Source organism: Mirounga angustirostris, unplaced genomic scaffold (genome assembly GCF_029215605.1).
Source record: "Mirounga angustirostris isolate CCGP_5_RB_7025 unplaced genomic scaffold, mMirAng1.0.hap1 SCAF_12, whole genome shotgun sequence".
In the NCBI taxonomy this organism is placed as follows: Eukaryota; Metazoa; Chordata; class Mammalia; order Carnivora; family Phocidae; genus Mirounga; species Mirounga angustirostris.
Window position 1 is genome coordinate 33,988,099 of NW_026991720.1, and position 23,371 is coordinate 34,011,469.

General features: G+C 33.9%; 1 long non-coding RNA gene across 1 annotated transcript in view; it reads left to right on the top strand.

Annotated features, from left to right (window-relative positions):
* Positions 1-234: 234 nt before the first annotated feature.
* LOC123835937 (uncharacterized) overlaps positions 235-23,371 on the top strand; it is a 196,242-nt gene continuing 173,105 nt past the window's right edge. Inside the window, exon 1 of the long non-coding RNA XR_010406660.1 lies at positions 235-323. This is a non-coding gene — a long non-coding RNA (uncharacterized LOC123835937). The remainder of the gene's footprint in view (positions 324-23,371) is intronic.

A 23,371-nucleotide genomic window follows, 5' to 3' on the forward strand; every position in this document is an offset into this window, starting at 1 on the left:
CAACTGAGAGGTCTTCATATCTCAGGAGGCCTGAGGATTCAGGGTTACTCTCATGGCTACCACTTCTTGCATTTCAAGGTCATGGCCTCCCAAATGTGGGTCAGCCAGGGCAAATGTGGTCAGGGCTAGTTCTAGCTCCAGAAACTGTGGCCAGCTTTCTGCAGAGCCTCCAACAATGGTGTCCTAGAGCTACTTAAAACATAACTCCATTGCTTGTTTTGTTTCCCCCCACCCAGGACAATGGGGCTTGTTTCCCAGATAGTTAATCATCCGAGGGACGCTACTCAAGTTATTCTTCCAAGAACAGGAGGGATCATCTAAAGGTAATTTGCCTTTTACATTTACATAGCTAAGAGGATACCATCTGATCAATTTTTGCCAGAATATGGAAGAGTTGCGCTCCTTTATAAAAGCTATTCATTTGAAATTTATGCATATGTCTGTATGGTTATTGGATTAATGTCTGTACTTCACTAGTTGTAAACTCCACCAGTGCAGGTGCCTTCTCTATTTGATTCACGTTGTTTTCCGAGTGCCTGATGACAAAACCTGACACAGAAGTGGACTAATAAATATTTGTGGAATTAGCAAATGAATTAGTCTACTCCAAGATAATGTTTATTCCTTGCTATATTGTCTACTATTTTGTCCTGTTTCTAGCTGAAGAAGAGAAGAAAAAAACACTAACTTAATCCCTGATGTGGTACTGTTTGAGATATTTTCCTAAAAATAGATAGTTATTGAAGTATAAATATTATAAATAATATAAATAAATAAAAATAAATATTTTAGGAAATGACATGAGTTAAGCATACTCTTTAAATCAGATAGACCCATCAGTATTTGTTATAGTGCATCAGACTGTGTTCTGCAAGACATCGGTTCTCTAGGATTTTGCTAGGTAATCTGTGGAAAACTTATTCCAAGGTCAAATGAATTTAGAAACAGTGGGACAAACAGTTTTCTTTATCGAAGTACTTTTCATAGCCACTGAGGGAGCAATATACTCTGGAATATTCAAACTTATTTAACCAGGGAATTGTATTTCTCTAGTAACTTTCCTAATACTTATATTCCATGTTGAAAATTAGTAGAAAACATTTTAAAATTTCAAACCTAAATTCCAGAATATAGTATAAAGCAATTGATTATGATCATATGATAGTAGTTCATATTGAAAGGATTCTATAACATTAAGGCTTAGTTTCAATCAGATTGTGAACTAGAGAGTAATTATGTTTTATTCATCCTTGTTGCAGACATCCTAGCACTTTCTAGTTCTTGGTACATAGCAGGTGTTCAATAAATATTTGTTTAATAGAGGAGACAGTGAGAGCTATATCAAACTAAAGTGTTTGCCATATTGAATGTAATAATTATACTGAATTAGCAATGTTTTTTGACAGTCTGAGACTGCTAATGCATGGAAATATGTGTTGTTAAAAGCTAAAAAAAAAATTTCTGGGGTGCCTGGGTGGCTCAGTTGGTTAAAGCGACTGCCTTCAGCTCAGGTCATGATCCCAAGGGTCCTGGGATCAAGCCCCACATCGGACTTCCTACTCAGCGGGAAGTCTGCTTCTCCCTCTCCCGCTCCCCCTGCTTGTGTTCCCTCTCATGCTGTCTCTCTCTCTCTGTCAATTAAATAAATAAATAAAATCTTAAAAAAAGAGCTAAAAAAAATTTCAACTCCGGAAGAAAATGTATAAGCACATTTTTTCTACAGAAAAGGAAAGAATAAAATAAAACAAATTTTATCCATGTATAAATGAATAATAACATGAAATTCTGATTAAGGAATAGAATAGGCTTCCTTGAAGATTCTACCCTATCTTGATTCATATAAACCAGATTCTTATTAGTAGTATATTTTACCGTGGAATAATTTAGTGGATTTGGCTTCCTAGTTTTCGTTCAGTTCTCTGGAGTTTATCCTGGTGAAATAACTGCATTTGGTGGCTGGCGGAGATTAGACTATTATATTCATTAGATTAGATCCAGGAGCCATCCGCAATTGGATGGGAAAATACACCTACAGGACACTGGACTACATCACAGTAATGATTATAACATCCCAATAATTGATGTCTAAAGTGGAGTCAAGAAATGATTATGACAAGAGCTTACTAATTATTTTTATGAGGTTTGTCCTCAAAAACTTGGGAATACATTTAAACATTCCTAATTCGACTTAATTAGCAACAATAGGTTCTTAAACATAGGTATTGGAAGATTTAATAGAAAGGCCTTTTATAAGCTACTGAGTTTTTCATTTTGAGGACTGTAATTAAGTAAAGAAGATCACAAGTGCCCTATTTTGCCTCAGTGAGTTGTTGAGGGAAAATGTGGTTATATGTAAATGCTTTAAGGTACACAGTGTGCTACACAAATGAAAGAAACATTTTGTATTAATTCACCTGGACAGTTCTTGGAAATGTATTTTTAAGGTATACATTGTACTCTGGAAGGAAATGGTTATTTACCTGATCTGCTGCCTTTCTTTTAGTCTGAGGGGCATCTAAGGATTTGACCCTTGGTTGAGTTATCCTCCTTGACACATGAATACAGGGACTATGTTAGTGTGTGCCAGATGCAAGATAAACAAGAGTCCTGCTAAGATTGATATATAATGAATGATGCACATATACTTGGGGTTTCTAGACTGTTTATTGAGTAACCTGTAATTGATGAGTAATCAGCTACATCAGAGATGGCATTTAGTTCCATACTTCTGAGAGGGTTATACGTCTAGCAAGGTGGAGAGTCTAGCAAGGTGGAAAAATCAATGGGACCCTGAAGCTGTTGGCTTTTGCAAATCAAGGTAGTCCATACTCGCTAGACCTCAGCTTTCATAATCACATACATCCCATCTTAGAGAAATTGGGACATTTGACAGCTGTAGCTGGGAGTCATGAGCATCTGCTCTGTGTTTCCTGTGCATGTCTGTCCTGCATGCTTTGTTAGAGGCTCTGTAAAAGCCTATTCTTAGAGGCTGAGTGAAGCCTATTTTGTCTCTTGATTTTGATGAGCAAGTCAACCCCAAAACCACTGCTGTTGGTCAAGCATTGTGTGTATTATCCTATGGAAAAGATCTTATATATATTGTGAAACCTCCATTTGAAGATTCTGCTAAATTTTTAATATTCTAGGATTTGAGGAAAAAGAGTATAAAATTCATGTATTACTCTCCTAGGGCTGCTGTAACAAATTATCACAAACTGGGTAGTTTAAAACAGCAACAATTTATTGTCTGCTATTTCTGGAGGTTAGAAGTCCGAAATCCAGATGTCAGCAGGACCATATCATCCCTGTCAAGGCTCAAAGGGCGGATTCTCCCTATTTTATAGTGGTTATGGGCTGTTGTTGGAATTCCTTGGCTTGTAGATGCATCCCTTCAATCTCTGTCTCCTTTGCATGGCATTCTTTGTGCGTGTGTCTGTATCTCCCTCTTCTGATGATGATGCCATGAATCACTGGATTAGGGTTTACCCTAATCCAGTATAACCTCATCTTAATTTGATTAATGAGAAGACCCTATTTATAAATATGGTTAAATTTACAGATTCCTGGAGTTAGGACTTGAGCATATCTTTTGGGGGACATAATTCAATCCATAATAATTCATTATATGATAGATTTCTGTGACAGTCCCTTTAACTTTGTTCATCATTGATTGCTTGATGTATTTATGCATTCAAAGATATTTATTCAGCTGAGTATTTTTCTAGGTGCTTAGAATAAAGTAGCAGATAAAATACATATGCACCCTTACCTTTATGGAGCTTATTAGATTCTAATGAAGGCAGACAGGAATTATATAAATAATTAAGTATAAAATTTGTCTGAGTGATAAGTATCAGGGAAAATAATAAAGCAAAGTAGGAAGCTCTAGGAATGCCAGATAGAGATTGCTGTTTTATATAGAGTGATTGGAGAAGGCTCTATGACATTCTCTGAATGAAGTAGGAAATCATGAGGGTTGGTGAGCAGGGGAATGAGAAGATTTTAGTCATGTTTTAGAAGGATCATGAGGCTTTTTATGAGAGTAGACTATAAGAGGGCTTAGAGATTATAATCAGTAAGTAAGTAACAAGTATCCTTCCCTCCTGAAAGTGGGAAGAGCATGGGAATTTATGGAAGTTATGGGAATTGAATATCTAAAAGATGATAATAGCTTTAAACAAGCTAGTAATGGAAGTGATGAGAAGTGTTGGGATTCTAGTTATATTCAAAAAATTGAGCCAAAAAGATTTCCTGATTTTTGACCTGATCAACTCAAAGTATGAAGTTTCCATTTCCTAAGACAGCAGGATGAGCCAAGTATGTGTGTATGTTTGTGTGTGTGTGTGTGTGTGTGTAGAAAGAAGGCATGTAGACTTTCAGTTTTTGATATGATAGTTTTAAGATGAATATTAGAAACCCAAATGGAGATATTAAGTTAGGAGTTGGATACACAAATGTAGGGGTCAAGAGAAAGTGAGAGCTTAGAGGTATAAATTTTTAAGTCATAGTAAAATTAAATTGTGGTTATAAGTTGTAAAACTAGATGAAAATAGCTTCCCTAATAAATCATTTGACAAGTTCTACAGTGTTTGCAAAGTTACATCAGGTATGGTAATCTCAATATCTAAGACATTTCTTTCTTTAAACTTGAGATAATATTTTCTCAATAAATAGGCCTTTATGCTCTGGAGCTATTTACTAAAGCTGATTGCAGAAGGAAGTGTATTTTATAGGAGGTATTAAAATGGACTAGCCAGTTGACTTTGGATAATTTTCTTATACCCAGTTAAGCAATGACATGAACTAGCTGATTTATTGAGCCCTAATCCACCTCTGTTATTCTAGTCACTAACTTTCTCCTAATTTGAATTCAAATTTGTTTTCCTCCACTGTATTTTCAGGACACTTGCCAGCACAAAGTGGGATGTCAGGTTTCTTTCCCATCTTTATTGGACCATCATTTTCAGACAGAAATATGATGTTAAAAAGTATTGTTCTTTGTAACTTTACTAATGCTTTCAGCATAATTAAAAAATAGGCTTCTTACTGTTTATTTGCACTGCTTCCCCACCTTATTCTCAATGCTGAAATCCTTGTCTGACCTTCTTTTTTATTAAATACACTTGAATGTTAGTCATGATTTTCTTCACCAAGGCCAAATTTTCAGTGACCTTATCCATGAACTATCTCTTGATAAGTAAAGAATGTAAGTGCTAATCCAGTTCCCATAGTTCAGTGTGTTTTCTTGGTTGTACGATGATTTTTAATGACAGTGTTTACTATTTTTTCCTTCATATAAAACATTGAAGGGGATTTCTTGAGTTTTGAATTTGGATAAAGAAAGTAGGCACATCCTTGGTAAATTAATCACACTCTGGAAAAGAACTTAAAATATAAGAATCTATGCAGTGTTGATCCTCTGTGATAAGGTGTCTGATTGTCCTTAAATTTCACTTTTTGCCTTCATCTATGCTTAATAAATACATGAAGTGAAAAAAAAGCCTAGATTTCTTTAAATAAAAAGCATACAGTTTTCGTGTTTCAATCTTTATATACTTGTTCAGCACATCACACAGTTGCAAATGGAATCTAGAAATAGTTAACAGAATGCGATCATCTGATTCTGAACTGTGTTGATATTTAGGATAACACTACCTATCAAATTTATATTCAAATAAGAAAATCTCATCACATTAAAGTATTATTTACATATTCATATACTCTTTCCTTCAGGCAAAGACTCCAGCCTTTCTTTACAGATGGATCTAGCAATAAAACATAAAAACAAACACAGGGAAAGAAATTGAAGCATTACATAGGAACTAGTAACATGTATCATTTCTCCTTCTCAAAAATTCCTACATGTCCAATCTTCAAGAATGTTCTTAGAATCTTAATAATTCAGAATAATTATGAAAAAACAAAATGATAAAAACAACAGTAAAATAGTAGCAAAATAACCACATCTATTTTTTTTAACTCTAAACATTTTCTTTTATTTTTTTCCCTTTAAACATTTTAAAGAATTTCAAAGTCCTTGGGATGTCTTTTTGGATAGTATGTGATAATCACCAAAATACCATCAAAATATCAGAAAAACAGTATTACTCTGGCTCCATTAAAGACTACTTATTCCTGTTCTATTAGGTGGCATATTGAGGAATATGAGAGATATATGAGTCTCTATTATTAATAGTGTTTCTTGTTAGTTATTGAGATAAAAGGCACACTTCAAAAGAGGCCTCCTTTAAGAAAGTAAGATGAAAAACATGGAAAATTGTAAATAAAAAGAAGAGAAGGAAAAGATAGAAAGTAGGTGGATAATAATGACTGGAAACAGGAAGAGAGAAAAAGAGTAGAAAGACTAAAAAAGAAACCTTAAAATTGAAATAAAAGCTTCCCTAGTTCTCTCTCCCTCACAGCAATGTATGCCCTCAAAATCCATGGCATCTCATTTCCTTAAGGTCCTAATCCTAGCCTTCCTAGAGAAAACATTTTTTTCCAGATATTTATTTTTATTTACCTTTTGCAAGCATCTGATGTGCTTTTTTATGCTTATAGATCCTTGTTGAACTTAGCCATGTTTTGTAATAGAAGGCAGAATGTCGAGCTCCTAAAGTATCTATTACATTTCTAAGACATCTTGACTTTCATGAGCTTCAAACCCTTTCCAGAAAGTTGATTTTAGTAACATCGTATGATAAGACTTTTAAATAGCACAGTAGATTTGTGTTGATCAGTGCTGGGTGCTGCAGTTTTGTTGGAAGGCAGTAGGTCTCATGCTCAATAACTGCTGAGGGGTGCCTGTCCTGGCCCTTGAAATTATCTCAGACTTCAGATCCTTAAAAATCTACTTAAAAATGATTAGAGAAAGCCACCTAATAGAACAGGAATAAGTAGTCTTTAATGGAGCCAGAGTAATACTGTTTTTCTGATATTCTGATATTTTGATGGTATTTTGGTTATTATCACATACTATCCAATAAAAATATTGTTTATTTCTAAAATTACTTTAATTCTTTACAGTCAAACAATTATATGTACTGTATTATAAAAGTCAAATTATGCTAAAAGACTTATAAGAATAATAAGAAAAAGGTAGCCCTCTGCCCTCTTTTGGTCCCTGTGTCCCAGAGAAAATCACTTTCAATTCGTGTAGACCTAGTGTCTAGTATTTAAGTCCATATTTCAAAGTTATATGTATAGACTGCTTTTTTCTTTTTTCTTTAATTGAAATATATTTGACATATAACATTGTGTAAAGCTAATACAGCATGTTGATTTGATACATTTATGTATTGTAATATGATTGTAGTGTTGTTATGCTCTTTCTCGATTAATCAATTAAAAAATAATATGCTCCCCATAAAGGATATAAACATTTTAGCTTTTTACACCTCTTTCTTATTCTCCCATCCTCCAAATGAAGTTGTATTTTGATTTTTGTACACCCTTTAAAAAATATTTTTATTTTGAAATTATTTTAGATTTACCAAAGAGTTACAAATAATAGTGTAATTCCTATACATATGTATCCTTCACCTAGGTTCCCCTAATGTTCGAATCTTATCATAGTCAAACCTAAGAAATTAACATTGGTAAATCCTGTTAAATAAAGACTTCATTCAGATTTTACTGGTTTCCACACTAATTTCCTTTTTCTGTTGCAGGATCCAGTCTAAGGTACCACATTGCATTTAGTTACCATGTGACCTTAATCTCTTCTGGTTGGTTACATTTCCTTCATTTTTCTTGTTTTTCATGCTCTTAACACTTCTGGAAAATACAGAGGTTCCTCTGCTAGAAGAGAAGGCATTGCCTAAAAGCTAGCAGAATGCACACTTGATGAAAATCAGGCATTTACTCACGTAGGTCAGTGGCCCAGATGCCATGCTGAGTGTTAAGGCCGAGAGTCTACTATTTCTTATGTGAAGACTTAGTATTATTTATTCTGATTGAGATACAAATTATATTGCCTTTTCAGTGTATTCCTTTGAAATGATGAGCTTAGCGTAATACACCGAATTTTCCATCTTTTCATTTTCAAGCCCATTTTGCAGGCTTAGAAACTAAGAAACAGTGACACATAGTTGATGCTTAGCAGCAGTTCTGCAATCAGAAAGGATTCACAGGACACTCCAAGGAAAGATCAACCTCTTCTAGACCTTAGATAAACTGAAGGTAAACAAAAGTTGTAAGAAGAGAAATAGGGAGGAGAGACATGTCAGAGATTTACTTAAGGTTATTTATTTCCATGTTGAAGTGCTGCTTATGAGAGAGCTTTTATGGCCAGCATTACGATCTCTATTTTGCTCCCAGATTTGCCCATATACATATATCTCATATCATGATAAATCTATGAAGAAGAATGTGTGAAGATCCTGGGAGATCATCATGTGCTAATCATTTCAGTTATTTTTATGTAGGTAAAATGGAAGTTAGTCTTTGAACACATTGCGAATCTCTAGCCCGCAGAGCAACCCTCATGGGCAGGGCACTCATTTGTTCTTGCTTCATAAGAATGAAGTCCTTTATTAGAGGAGAATAATTTTTGCATTCAAACAGAAGAAGGCCAATTTACATTTAATGCTTAGTAACTAATCCGTATACATTTTACTCATTTGCCCTAAAACATATCCTACTGAATGATGAAAAGGCAGTCTTTGTCCTTCAGGCATCACCCCCTTTATAACCTGCCTCTTGGCCTGAGAGAAAGCACTGTAAATGGAAGAGGGAGTCTCCTCATTTAATTTGATACATCAGGTCATCATCAAAATATTTATTTCATGATCTTCCCACACAGAAGGTGACTAAAGGTTAATAAGAACGCAAGTGGAAAATAATTAAGGATGAAAATATATACAATAAAATGCAAAACAAATCAAAATAAATAAAGTTTAGTGTGACTGTTAGGTTAAGATGTCTTGATACTCCAATCATAAAGTGTTGTGTTTTTTTTTTTCCTCTTTTGAAGGACAGAAGAAACCTGGTATGTACAGTAAAGCTATTCCTTACTGGCACATCTAGGAAATAAAGAAAAATGATAAAACAATAACCAGTTTCTTCAAAATTTCCCAGAATCCCTTGCCTTGACTCCTGGGCAATGTCATAGGCAGATAATACTTTGCTACCATTTTCATGTTATTTGTCTTTTTAAATTATTTCCTAGGTTTCTTTTTTTTTTTTTTTAAATTAGGATTAGATTTATCTGTAAGATCAAAGAATCAAATACAAGAATGGCCAAAACAAGATATTATTTACTTCTCTTTTGCATAAAGTCAGTCTAGAGATAGGTAACCCAGAGTGTTGGCAGCCTCATGAAATACTCAGGGATTTAGAATCTAGCTTGCTTTTACCATCACCTTTAGCTCCTGGCTTCTGCTTTGAGGCTCTCATTGAGGTTCTCATTGAGGCTGCTTAAGGTCCAGCCTTCTGCATCATGCTGCATTCCAGCCAGCGGGAAAGAGGAAGGCAGCGGGAAAAGGGCAGACTCCTCCCTGTAAGAAAAATTCCCAGAAATCAGAAACATTTTCAGTGAGTCCTATTGGTCAAAATGTATTTACCTGTAAACTATAAGAGAGAGCCAGGCGATTTAGTCTTTTAGCTATGGTCCAGCTACATATCAGGCATTGCAGTTGTGAAGGAGGAAAGGGAGAACAGGTACTGAGGGACAGCTCTGCTTTCTAACATGCTAGAACTGTTAGTATGATGGAGAGGATATTATGTGGTAAGAAGAATGTATTTATGCAGAGTTTATAATTGTTATCAGAAGTTCGGGTGACTGTGTATATCGTGCTCCAGTCTAAGAGGATAGAGTACGAAATGTAGTCAATATCTATACATGTTTAGATAGCTAAAAATTTAATAACTCCAATAAAAGTAGATTAGAAACATACCAGCCCCCTTAGTTTTCTGCAAATTATAGTCTCCTGGAATAGTTTTCCCACCATTGCCAACCTTGGATGCTGAGAACCTCGAAAATTAATTAGAAGTTAGATGAAATTCAGATTTAGGGTGGATCTCACCTGAGAACAAAATAAGTCTAGTTTTAAACCATTCTAAGGGGGAAAAAATAAAGAAATGTCATTCATAAAAGGATGTGTTTTTTGTTTCTTTTGTGAAGTTTCTTGGACATCAAACAAGCTTTTCTGAGCATCCTGAGTGTGGATTAATAAAAACATATGAGTTAAGTTGCCCTCAAAATACAGAGGCTTAAAAAGGAAATAAAGCTGAACCAAATAGATGTGAGATTTGTCTAAAACCAAAATGTTTTTTAAATGCTCCCTACGGGAAGTATGTTGCTTTGCTTCATCTACTCCCTCATGCTTGCACTCATATCAAACGTTCCTGGAGCACCTGTGATTAGCCAGGCTCTTTTCTAGGAACTGGGGACTGCAGTGAAGGAGACATGGGATTTGTAATCCGGCAGGGGGACAGAGCCTAAATAAGTAATTAACTGCAGTTGTAATTAATTACAAAAGAGACATGTGGGGTGCAAAGAGAGCATATGAAAATATATAACAATGTAAAAAAATTGGGAAAGAAAAAAAACACTGATTAGGAACAGCATGAAGTTGATGAAATGGGTGTATTTACAATCATGAGCTCATTGTAGACTTTATGTATAAGCCAAAGAAACTATAAAAAGTGAAAATAATAAAGTAATGATATTTTCAACAGTGAAAAACTTACAACTAGGTCTCCCCAGTCAGTTGCATCAATCAGGATTTATGTCTAACTTAGAACATTAGGCAAGTGGAGAGACCACAGTCAGAGAGATAATCTCCTAAAATCCTGGATTGATAATTCCACAACAATTTATTTAACTTTGCAGCACTGTCAAAATCATATTTTTCTCTTTGTAAGAGTCAAATATAAGTGTCTAAGAAAGTTTACAGACAATATTTTACTTCTTAATACAATAAGGAGGAGTTGCTGCTTTGACACATAGTTTATCAGGTATCAATCAAACTTATAAAAGTGGAATAAAATAGTAATGGTCTTCAAGGAGAGACAGTGTAGGGCAGGAAAGACTCTATACTGTTTCATGGGCTGCCGAGTGGCCAGAAAAAAGGCTGGGATAACATTCAGCTTTGCATTTATAACAGCTCACCAAAATGTAACATTTTGTTGAACTTGATCTCAGGCTATTTAAAATAAGTGAATAGGATTAAGAACTTGTTACAAGATGAATGTTGCTTCTTTTGTAAGACACGCAATCTATTTTTCTTTATTTCTCTCCCATTCTCAGAAATTATTTGTCTTTATTACTAGAATCTAGTATGGTAATACATCAAGGTAATAGTATTAATAGGGATATATCTGTGATGATTTGCCAGCTTTTACTTCAGAGACTGGAATACTTTGGGTAAAGAAGTCAATTATAATTATTGATGCTATTCTATTTGACACAAATAAAAGGCTCATATAATGACACGGTGGGAAATTAGAAAGGAGATTGAACCCTGGATATGAAACAAGAGTCTGCGAGGAAGTAGAAGAATTCTCAGAGTTGTGGAAGGAACCAGCCAGTTGACTCAAGGTCAGAGAAGATGCCATCTATAAACCCAGTCTCAGACTATGAATTCCAGGTGTGGCAGGGTGGGGAGGGGGGAGAGTATTACAGATACAGGAGAGCAGCTGTGTAGGGCCCTAAATATTAGCTGCAGACTCCAGGGAGCACCATTCACATACACCATGATGTGTGTAGTGCATACCCTTCGCAGTCTTTCCTGGTGTCCTCAAGCCTGTCAATTATTAATGTCAGAGGCAGGTCCCTGCTCTGAGATCTCCAGAGAGAGGCAGGAAGGGAGGGCAACAAAAGAAGTAAAGCAGACATTAAAAGTCTCAGAAACACTAAACACCACTTTTCCAACATAGATTGCAGGCAGACTGTAGTTGTGCATCTCGGTCTTATATCTAGGACACAATCTCTCCTTCATAAGTGAAATTTTCCTAGTAGGCAATGGTTCTTACTAGAGAACACTAGACAATGTAAGTTTGAATCAAAAAGCCCAGTTGTAAGAAATCCAATTGTAAAAAATTAACTCCATTCTCTCCATCTACCTTTTACCAGTCAGGGGTCTATGCACTGGAACCTCATTAGTTGGCTCTTGGGTGTAATAAGGCTTTTATTACACTAGAAGTCAACATTTAAGGACAGGACAAACAACCAAGAAGAATTTGATACTTCTGCTGGTAGAGAAATTTTTGGAGCTCTGTGAAAAGAGAACTCCCAGTCTCAGATTCACAAAATGCTCTGCTGTGCATAAGAGATTGCACTGTGTTTATTTTATGGACAGTGGGAAACTTAAAGCTCATCTCCTTCCTCTCTTTGCATTGGCTTCTGGGAAGCTCAGTGCTACATTTGTCATCTGCCTGTAGCAGATGTAGAGGCCAGGAGGAATTCATTTCTCTATTTTCCAAAACCATCATTCATCAGAGTGAAATATAAATAAATTCATGATTGAAGAAGTATAGGACTTCTCTATAAATATAATAAATACAATAAATCTTTAGTTCAAAGATTAGTTTACATCTTAGGGTCTATTGAAAAGATCATTATTTTTCTCATTTAATATTAAATGTTTCTTCTATTTATAAATAATACAATAATAAATTATACACACATGTACACGTTCATAACTTCTAATCACAATTCTAAAATGCAAAACACCCTGAAAACCTTTTCTGTTTTGCAACTAGTTTTGTACAAAACATGATCTGAGTTGACATAAAACTAAAGTTCCTAATTTATCCTTAAATTTCTCTGAACAATAAAATGCCTTTGATTATAGGGTGCTGTTTCAGGCCCTGTGGTATGGGATATATGGTAAATGCACACTATTTCCTTTATAAAATTGAAAAATTATGATTTCTAATATGATTATAAGGGATTATAGGCTTGTACACACAAATGTAATATTATCTGTGAGATCTTGAAGACCATTCTTGTCGCATTGTCTAAAGCAATTTGAGGAGGTGTTACCCTCTCCCTTATTTTTAGTCATAATTTTTTGATAAGCAAAACAGAGACCTCAGACCTTTTTAAACTTTCCGGGGTAAGTTGTTCTTATCTAGTTCTATAGCTTTAAAGACCACTTGCCATTCAGTACCTGTAATAAAAGTGTTATACTTCTCACTGTGAGGAGATATTTTTTGTTTTGTTTTGACCATGAGATATCTGCCCCAGTGCAGCCCAGTAAGTCTACTAAAACATAGACCAGAAAGAAATAGCAACATCATCATATACCATAAAGGCAGTCCTTTTGTGATGAATTAGAAATATTCCATTGGTGCTACGAATAATTAGTTTTCTGAGAAATTACATTAATTTACAAAGGAACTTAAAGGGATATGATGTAAGTTATTGAATTAGGAGAAAACTTTTAAAAGGTAGGGTGCCAAGTTCAGATTTTTACCATATAAAGGGAGTGAGAGAGTATTTGATTTTTATAATGGAGATACAACTTTTAAAACAAAAATTTTAGGCAATTATATGCACTCGACACTGTGCACAGCACTTTTCATTTATTATTTCATTTAATCTGTATGTCACACCTGAGATAGATATCATTATTATGATTTGCATTTCACTGGTAAACAAACAGGCTCAGGAAGCTCATTTAGTCAGTAAGTAAGAGAGGCTTCTTTCAAGTTTATTTTTATTTTTATTTTTTTAAAGATTTTATTCATTTGAGAGAGAGTGAGAGAGCACAAGATGGGGGAGGGTCAGAGGGAGAAGCAGACTCCCCGCTGAGCAGGGAGCCCACTGTGGGGTTCAGTCCCGGGACTCTGGGATTGTGACCTGAGCCGAAGGCAGCCGCTTAACTGACTGAGTCACCCAGGTGCCCACTTCTTTCAAGTTTAAGTCAGCCTCCCCCAGGGGTCATTCTGCTATGCTGGATTTATTTCCGTTTACTGTCTTTCGGTGAGGGGCTAGGCAGCAGAGACAGGAGAGGCAAAAAGTGATTATTTGTGGTCACACAGCTGGCTATTGTTCTATCCCTGATAAAGGTGTCCCATGAATGACAGGTTCCTGACCCCTGAATAAAATATTTTGCAATTGTCTTGTCTACCTCAGAAGGGCATGGAATATGGTATGGAGAAGAAGGAAATCTATTTTGAATAAAAGGAACAAGTAGATCTCTGGTATGCCTAGATGTTGGATCTGGGAAACAGTCAGTGGAGCTTGGGCTGCACTGGGAATTTTATGTGATTTTACAAATGTGGCACCAGCTATAGCCAGGGAGAGTGTACTATCCCAGATGCTGCAGGTTGTCTCACTCAGTCCTTATTCTCAATCTGCTGCTCCTACATCCCACTTTACTATGAGGCTGGAAAGTCGAATACTTGATTTTCAAGTCTCCCTTGCAGCTAGAGATACACATGGGACCCAGTTCTGGCTGATGAGAAGTTGGGTGAAGTCTGTTGGGGGAGGCTTCTCTTTCTAAATAAAAGGAGAAAGCCCTTCACCCTTACGACTGCTTTTTCACTTGAACTTGGATGTTATTCCTAAATATGTAGTAGACGTGTTGTGACCAAAAGAATCACAGAAATGCCGGCCAGCTGCCACCGTCCTTCATAAACTGCTCTTTGTTTAAACTTGAAGTTATTCAGTGTCTTGCAGCCCAAGCTATTCCTAATTAATACATGCATCATTTTATCTTTCTTCTTTTCCACAAATAGAACTATGCCTTAGGTGAGATTTCAGAAGTATATGATATTAAAGGTTGTGTGATTTCGTGTTGGCAATTCGTAGTCCCGCAATTCGTAGCTCATGCTTAATGACTGCAGCCCCTGTGTTTATGTTTCAGGCACAGTAGGTAGTTCCCCCTTGCCCCAGACATGCCAGATCCATCCTCTCTTCTGTTCCTTTGCTTAATGCTGTTGCTTTTCCTGGAAGCCTTCATGGTCCTTCTGAACTGTCATATCCACCAGGAAGTCTTTTCTGGGTCTCCCAGGACCTTCAGTGCTCTGTTCATATCTTCCTGTATGTCACCTTAACATTCTGTTTTTACCTTTATTATAATACTGATTCTTTGTATACTTTGTATGGTTATTATGCTTACACATGTTTCGACCATTAAACTGAGCTGTTAGAGGTCAGGAATCATGTCCTATGTGTCAGTAAATATTTTCTTGTTAGATTTATAAGTTGATTAATTTCTTCCTCCATCGAACCCCCCTGAAACTTTATTCTTACCTCTCTTTGGCACATGTCATTTACTTTCCTTATTCCATAACTCATTAATGGGCTACTTAGAAGCACGAATTCTGTGTTATCTTTGTGTTTTCCACATATTTTAAGCTAAATTCATATTTGATGAATTGAATTGGACTGGTAATAGTTAATACATTAAGCATATCTCAATCATCATGTTAATTGCAACTTCCCCTCCGGGGTCGGGGTGGGAGGAGGGATAAGGGATAAACTGTAAGTATCCATTTCACTGAAGAAGTTTTTAAAAAAAATCTCTCCTATTTAAGTTAAAGGTGAAAAATTAATTCACTATAAAAGGAAAACCAAGATCCCACATTCCCTGATTCAGAAGTGTTTGAAGGATATAAAAGAAGAATCTGTTTTCAAGAACTTTCCAGTTTCCCCTCTCTGGTAGTCAATCCAATTCAAGTGCAATTTAATAAGTTAATTGCAATATGTGATTGACAGAGGCAGGGGACAATGTCTGATGTGAGGACTTCTCTATAAAAAAATTATGATAATAACTAAGGATCCTATTATTTCATTAAGGACTCTATGTCTTGGCTGATGCACAGCAAGACTTTCTCAGAATTTACCTTAGAAGTGATTGATATCAAGCCTGTATTCGTCTATTATATCACCAAACCAGAAATGGAGGGAATGGTGATCAAGATCAGTTTGAACCTTAACTCTTATGAACCTAAAGGTCTAAAATGGAAACAGTATCATGTGGAAATTCAGTTGAACCTGCCAGATTTATTTAGGAACTGAAGCATAAGAAGGTAATAAGCAATCATGAAATTTGCTAGATAAAACTTATAAAAAAGCAGTTTCCATGATAAATAAGCAAAAAAAAAAAAAGGCAGGGGAGAACTTTCATTATTAACATAAATGAATTCAGAGTAATGAAGGATTTAAGAAAACTCACAATTTTTTTTTAAAAAAAGTTATCCTAAAAAAAAAATTAAAAAAATGCCTTTCTGGAAACCAAGAAGCTTAGTTTTAAGTAATTTTTTTTTCTGAAATAAGAAATTAAAATGAAGCTATGCATTAAGAATGCATTTATATTTATTTTTCCAAATGTCAGATAATAACTAAGATAGTTTAGATTTTTAATAAATGTTCTTTTTAACTGAACTTAAGTGAATTTTAGTAGCTTTAAATCAATACTCTAGACTGATTTTTCCCACATGTTAATTTTCTAAAGAATGTTAAGTGGTGGACTATCTCTTAAATTTTAAAAATTTTATAGGATTTAAGAAAACATCCTATTGAATATAAAACAAATGAGGAATACAAAAAGATTTTCCACATATTAAAGTGTTTTTTTCAGTAAAATAAACGGAAAAAATTGTGTTGAGTGGTGCTTAAATATAAAAATGAATTGTTACATCAAAAAACTTTCTTAAAAAAAGTGGAAATAACTCATCCTTCATTATGCAGCAAGATAGTTGCCTATTCATCTAGCCTAAACATTGACAGTAACTGATTTATTCAGTGTTGAAAATCAGATCTATGGCAGTTCAGATAATTTCTCTGCATTAGGAAAATGAATAAATTAAAAGTGAGCTGCAGCAATTTAGTCCTTCTAAGCAGAGATTCCGCCAGCTCGGTAGAAGATGTCAAAACCTGCTGATATCTAACAGAGCCAACTCCAAGTTTGCGTGTCCCGGTCCAGTCTACCTTTCCATCAGGCGGTACATGTGGAAATAGAAAAGCAGCTCTCTAATTAATCAAAGTCAGATGTGCCTGAACGCCTGGAGTTGCTGCTGATCCTTGTCCCAGCTTCTCCCATGTTCTCGCTCTATGTTTTTACCTTGAAAACTTCTGCTCTGAGCTGGGAATGCCTGAAGGGCTTGCACGGTAAGTCAATGTGAAATTATCTCAGCAGGAAGAAGTTGCTTTTCAGCTTAAATGATTTAAGGCAGCAATTTTTCACACTCTCAAACTCTGACAAACGCCCAGATTGCCTCTCATGTCTGACTTCAAAATATTCAAAGAAAAGCTATTTTTATTAAAAACACTCTAGAGAAAATTGTATGTCACTTGTTCTCTGATATAACTTCATTTCTCCTGACAGTGACAATTTTCACCTCAGTACAATTTCTTTATTTTTTTCCAAAGCTAATTCTGCTTAATATTAGTATTTATACAAACTCATATCAACTTGTCTCTGTGAAATATTCAAGGGTGTCAGGTAAATGTTGCTCACTGTCATTCATCTTCTTTGGGTGTTCAAAATGATCAATCGATTTAAAACTACACTTAGTTACTTTGGATATTATTGTTTTATTTGTGAGAGAGAACTTAACAACTGTTAAAACCCTTCATTTGACAAACCTGTCTGCAAACTGCAAGGATTTCCAAACTTGATGGCATGTGTCTGTTGCCAAAGATAGTAAAAGTTTACATTAATAAATCTATTTGTTCTATGCCTTTAAATAAAGCAGGTACTACAGCGCATGTTTTGTCTTGTGCTGCTTACATGTTAATAAGATTACGGTGGATGTCATATTGCACTGAAACATCACATTTGCTTTATTATGAATGCTGGCAGTGCAGAAACATCACATTATAATCACTTCAAAAAAGAAATATATTCTGCATATTTTCATATGTGTTTATAATTCCACTAAACCTCAGCAGAATCAAACTCAGTAGGGACGAGAATGACGGAAGGTTTAATGTTCCAGAGCCTGCTGAAATCTTGGTGCATTGATATATAGCAGAATAGTTAATATGTATAAGGTTACTTGTGGCCTGTGACCTCAAAGCATATCTTCTGGCCTTATCACATTTCCAGGAGAAAAAATAACCACTGGCATGTGAATTTTCCACAAATAATTTGGAGCTTGTTTAAAGGGTTAATTTTATTTTTAACTGCGAAAGCCTGAAGTAAAGTGTTTATAAAGGTAATGTGAGCAGTAACCATTATCCAGGTACTGCAGCAATGGAGCAAACTCCTTTTTAAATAAATATATGTACCAATTTCCTACAAGTATGCTTTTTATATTCCACTAAATGTTTCATTTCTAAATACAACTGGATCATTTTTATTTCATTTATAACTGTTACAAAGAAATTGAGGAAAGAATTACCTTGCAGCCGCCTTCTACACACAGTGCTGGGGTCAGGTCAAAGGAAGCACATCAAATACAGCAGAGAAGTACGTCTCATAAATTTCAATGTTACAACAATGCCATACACAGCTCCTACACCAACACCCCTGCCTGAGAAGTTGTCATCTCTTCCTGTCTTTGACTTACAACATTGTTTTCTGTTTGGAAGTCACAACTACTTTGATTTCATTTCGCTTCCCTGAGTTTGATATACCACAGTTTTTAGTTCATGGAAGGGAAAAATGATTTATATTTTAAGATACACGTAAATATAACAATCTGTATTCTTCAATATTGAAGAAATTTTAAGAAAGTCGGCAGAAATATGATGAGATCCGTGCATAGCTGATAGCTCAACCTAAGCAACTGTTGCAAAGCCAAAACTTTACTGGCCCAACAACTTTGTGAGTGTGGGTGCGCATGTGCACGAACATACATGCGAGATGCTTCTCAGAGGGGCTTAAATAGCTTCTTATGGGTGAAAATTTCTGTGGCATTTAAAAAAATAAGAGTATTTAAGAACAATTTGCAGACTGAGTATACTATTTCTTTAGCATTTTCAAATTTCTTTTTTCATTTTCTATTTCTAATAAAAGCAAAAATATTGATAAATTCAAAATGTTACATTCATGTATTGGTTGGTTAAATGCCTTGTTTCTATTTTATAGTATGTGTGTACATGTGGGAACAAAGTATAAGATTTGCTTTCTTACTAAAATATTTACAACTTAATCTCATTGTATATTTTATCTATGCTATGGAAAAATAGCAGTTGTTTATCTGAAATATAATTATCTTAGATATATACCAATGAGATTGTTATTGACCCAAAGGAATATCTCACATTAAACTTTAGACTTTAATAAAATTTCAAAATGATGCCTTTCTGTATAATTTAGAAATTATATTATTTACAAATGCACATATTTGCTAATTTAAGGTCCCATAAATAATATTTCCAGTTGCTCATTAAAAGAAATACTTTCTATAAAGGGACATATAAATGATAATATACAGATATATGGATTAAATCAAATTATATTGGTATTTATTATCTATTTACATATATCTAGCATTATACTGGTTGTTTTACCAAAATCATTCAGGAAAATGTATTTAATATTTTTTGTTTCAGTTCTTTTAAAAATAAAATAATCATTTATTACTTAAATTGTTTTTTTTCTTTCATCCTCAGTGTTTAAGTGCATCACATTTGAATAATTATTTATGGAATATTTAAAATATGCAATGTTTTAGTAAAAATTGGAAATTGGATGGAACACACACACACACACATCTCTTACATTTAGATTTAAGAAATAATGTAGCAACATCACTGTAAGCAATCCTTGGAGTGTACCTTTGTCCCTGAGTCTAGTCTAAACATTTTTGTAATACAAAAAAAAAAAAGAAAATTATCTGGACTTTTTCAGTGTGATCTATGCCAAGAAATCAAGGAAAGTGATAAAAGCTGGAAGAGAGAGTGTGCATTAGTGAATATTTATATTGGCAGGACCTGAAAATTTTATAGAAGTAAAACAAACACAGTGGTTGCTTATTTCTGAGAGGAAATCGACCTCACTGAATTTCTTTCAGGAAAACATTATTGCCCAAAATGATATAAATCTCAATTGCTATCTCTAACAAATTAACTTGAAATGCTGGCAATGCCAAGGAGCTGCATTAAGTTTTCTCTTGTTTACTTTTTCCTAATCACCATAAAAATCCTTGGTGAAACAATTATTCTTAAAACAATCAGGACAATATATCTCTATAAAGGAGAAAATCGATTTAACAACAAAACCAGATTTATCTCTATTGATCAAGAGGCGTTCAGTGTAATTTTAGTGAATTATGCCTGGCTTTCATTTCCTAGCAGAAATTTTTCAGTGATGCTTGAAAGGCAGATTGCAAACTACTGCATAATCTTTTGCATGCTGTTTACCTGCTATCTTAATTGCTGCTTAAAAAAAAAACCAAAACAAAACGTATGCAGAAGACTGAATCAAATATTTATTTTCTATTACATGAAATAGTGTTACTATTGTGTGTGTCTTAGTTAATAGTACTTACCTAGGAACCTGATGTCATTTTTTTTCAATTTATTAGTAAAGAAATCAGGTCTTTATAAAAGGATTCAGTGTTAAAGAAACAAATCCAAGTTCATCTTATGAGAACAGAATTAGAAAGATTAAGAAGTAACATAATTTTTTCTCTTTGAATAAGAGTAATTTTTAAAGACATTATTAACACTTTCACATCTGAAACTTCCCAAGCAAGAAGGGAACAAAAAAGAATTGGAGGCAGATGAAGAAAAATTTAGTTATGCTGTGCTTTATGCCTATAAATTGTGTATACCATTTTGAGAAAAACATAAAAAGGTGAATGTTCTAAAAATATCTTAGAGATAGTATTTGTTGTTGTTCACTTAAATACTTGGGTGAATGAATCATATTGGCTCAAATCTCTTTCAACAGTAATAAAAATATCTAAATGCATTTTGTCAATGTAGTCCTAGAATATTTCTTGCTATGAAATATTGTATATTTTCTCCTCCTGGAAGCGTTAGAAAAGTTTATAAATAAAGCAGCCCTTATTTAGAAAAAGTGTAATTAAGAAATTCATATTCATGTAATAAGTTTAAATAAGAAATATACCTGTATACATATAAATACACATAATTGAAAGATACTTATTTAAAAATCTTAAACTGAACTTTAATAAACAAAATAATATTATTCAATCAGTAGATAATTGCCTTTTCTTATTTTATAAATTATAATTTTTACTTTTATTATAAATAATGTAAATAATATGCCTGCTAAATCAAAAGGATAATAATAATATGATTAAGATACCAATGTGAAAGGCTAACTCATTTTACTATTTTTAAAATTTGGATTCACAAATTCAGGTCAGTTAAGCTGATGTTGCCACATATTCTTAATATAAAGTCCATGTTCCACGGCTGTTCAAAAAATATAAAATAACTTTATTTTGTTACATTAATGATAGCTTAATTGTTGTCTTCCACCACACTGAAAGACATTGTGGTAGGGTTTTGTGCATTCATGAAAAGGAGTGTTGATATTGGAAACTGTTATATGCAATTCTAACTAAATTTATAAAAAGCTTTATTGACATAAGTAAGATTCTAACATCAAAGCAAAACAGTTTATGAAATATAAGAAATGAAAAATTTTAATTCCTAACATTGAAGTAATATTCTGCTGTAATAATTCAATAACCATCCTTTTTAAACCATTGACCCTAAATTAAAGCAAAATAAACAGAATAAATGAGTTTAGAATATTAAATATATATAAAAATATTTCTATTCAAAATTGATATTCATGAGTCAACTAGACTAGCAAAAATAAAATTGATAATATAAATCTAGGCTGATTATAATCATATTTATAACTTGTCACTCTTTGTTTCAAGTCTAATAACACTAATATGAATGTATTATTCATTATGATATTGAACTATAACTTTCAAATTGGACAAGTAAAACTTTTAGTAATACAATTTTCAATTAGTTTTCATACAATATGAGTAAGTAATCTAGGATTTCATATTTTAGTGATGGTTTTCCCATTATATTATACAATTTTATGATTTCATAGTAAGATAAGCATCATCAAATGTAAGTAAACTGGACTGCTTGTATACATTGTTTCTTTGAAAAAAATTGTAAATACCTAGAGCTTTATATAAAAGAGGTAGTTCTTAAACTGAATTTTTTTTTAAAGATTTTATTTATTTATTTGAGAGAGAGAGAATGAGAGACAGAGAGCATGAGAGGGAGGAGGGTCAGAGGGAGAAGCAGACTCCCTGCCGAGCAGGGAGCCTGATGCGGGACTCGATCCCGGGACTCCAGGATCATGACCTGAGCCAAAGGCAGTCGCTTAACCAACTGAGCCACCCAGGCGTCCTCTTAAACTGAATTTTAATAAACCAATAAAATAATGTTATTGTTCAATAGGTAATAATTGCCTTTATATAAACTCAAAAATATTGTTTAGAGTGATTAATATACAATGCTCCATTATGCATCTGGGAGTGTTGATGCATAATTTTTAGTTCTAATGTTATTATGTAATTGAGAGAACATGTTCATTTGCTCTAATAACTACTAAGATGCACTTAATAAAATGAAATGTAATAATACTTGTAATTTAATCTATTCATGGAAGTAATTTTAAAAGTCTACCACTCTCCTTAATGTGGATAACATTCATAATTTATAAAGTGTTGTGATGCAGAATTGACAATGCCATTGTTTTTTACACTTTGAGATGATTCTGCAGCCTTCATATCATCTGCATACCAACCTCAGGATTATCCAGGGCAAACAAAAGATAATTAACACCAGAAACAGGCAAATGCAGGAGCTATCGACTGAGGTTCTCATTTAATGCAAGACTTCTGAAAACCAGAAAATGAAATAACTATAGAAGAGCTTGTCTTTGAAAAAAATATTTCAATATTCTGTTCTTTATATAAACCTTCCCCCCCACACACAACCCAGTTTGTAGAGGTAACTTCACTGACAGCATGGTCTCAAGGTGATGTAGTCACCATCTATAATAGAGTTAGCAAAGGTCATTTTTAAAGAGTGAATTTCAAATTCTGTATTTTATAATCATAGTTTCTTTAACACCGGTTATAATAATGGGTTTATTTATAATGTGTGTATAAGAATAGAAAATAAACTACTTCCATAATAACTTCTATCATGTTTTCACATTTACTAACTAGAATACAATAGAAAGGAATTTTATGCAATTAAATAGACTATTTTGATCTTAGTTACAGGTTATATAGCATTATATATGGATATTATAATGTGTTTCAGTGATGATTCCAATTCATCAAAATCTTATTTATATAAAATTATATTACTGGCAGAGAATACACTATATTAACCTTGGTTGTATCACTATCTTACTGCTTAAGTGAAATTATATCTTCTCAACTAAGCACCCTTTAACTTTTCATAAGTCGTCACTATTAGTATGATTCACATATAGGGCTATTTTCACTT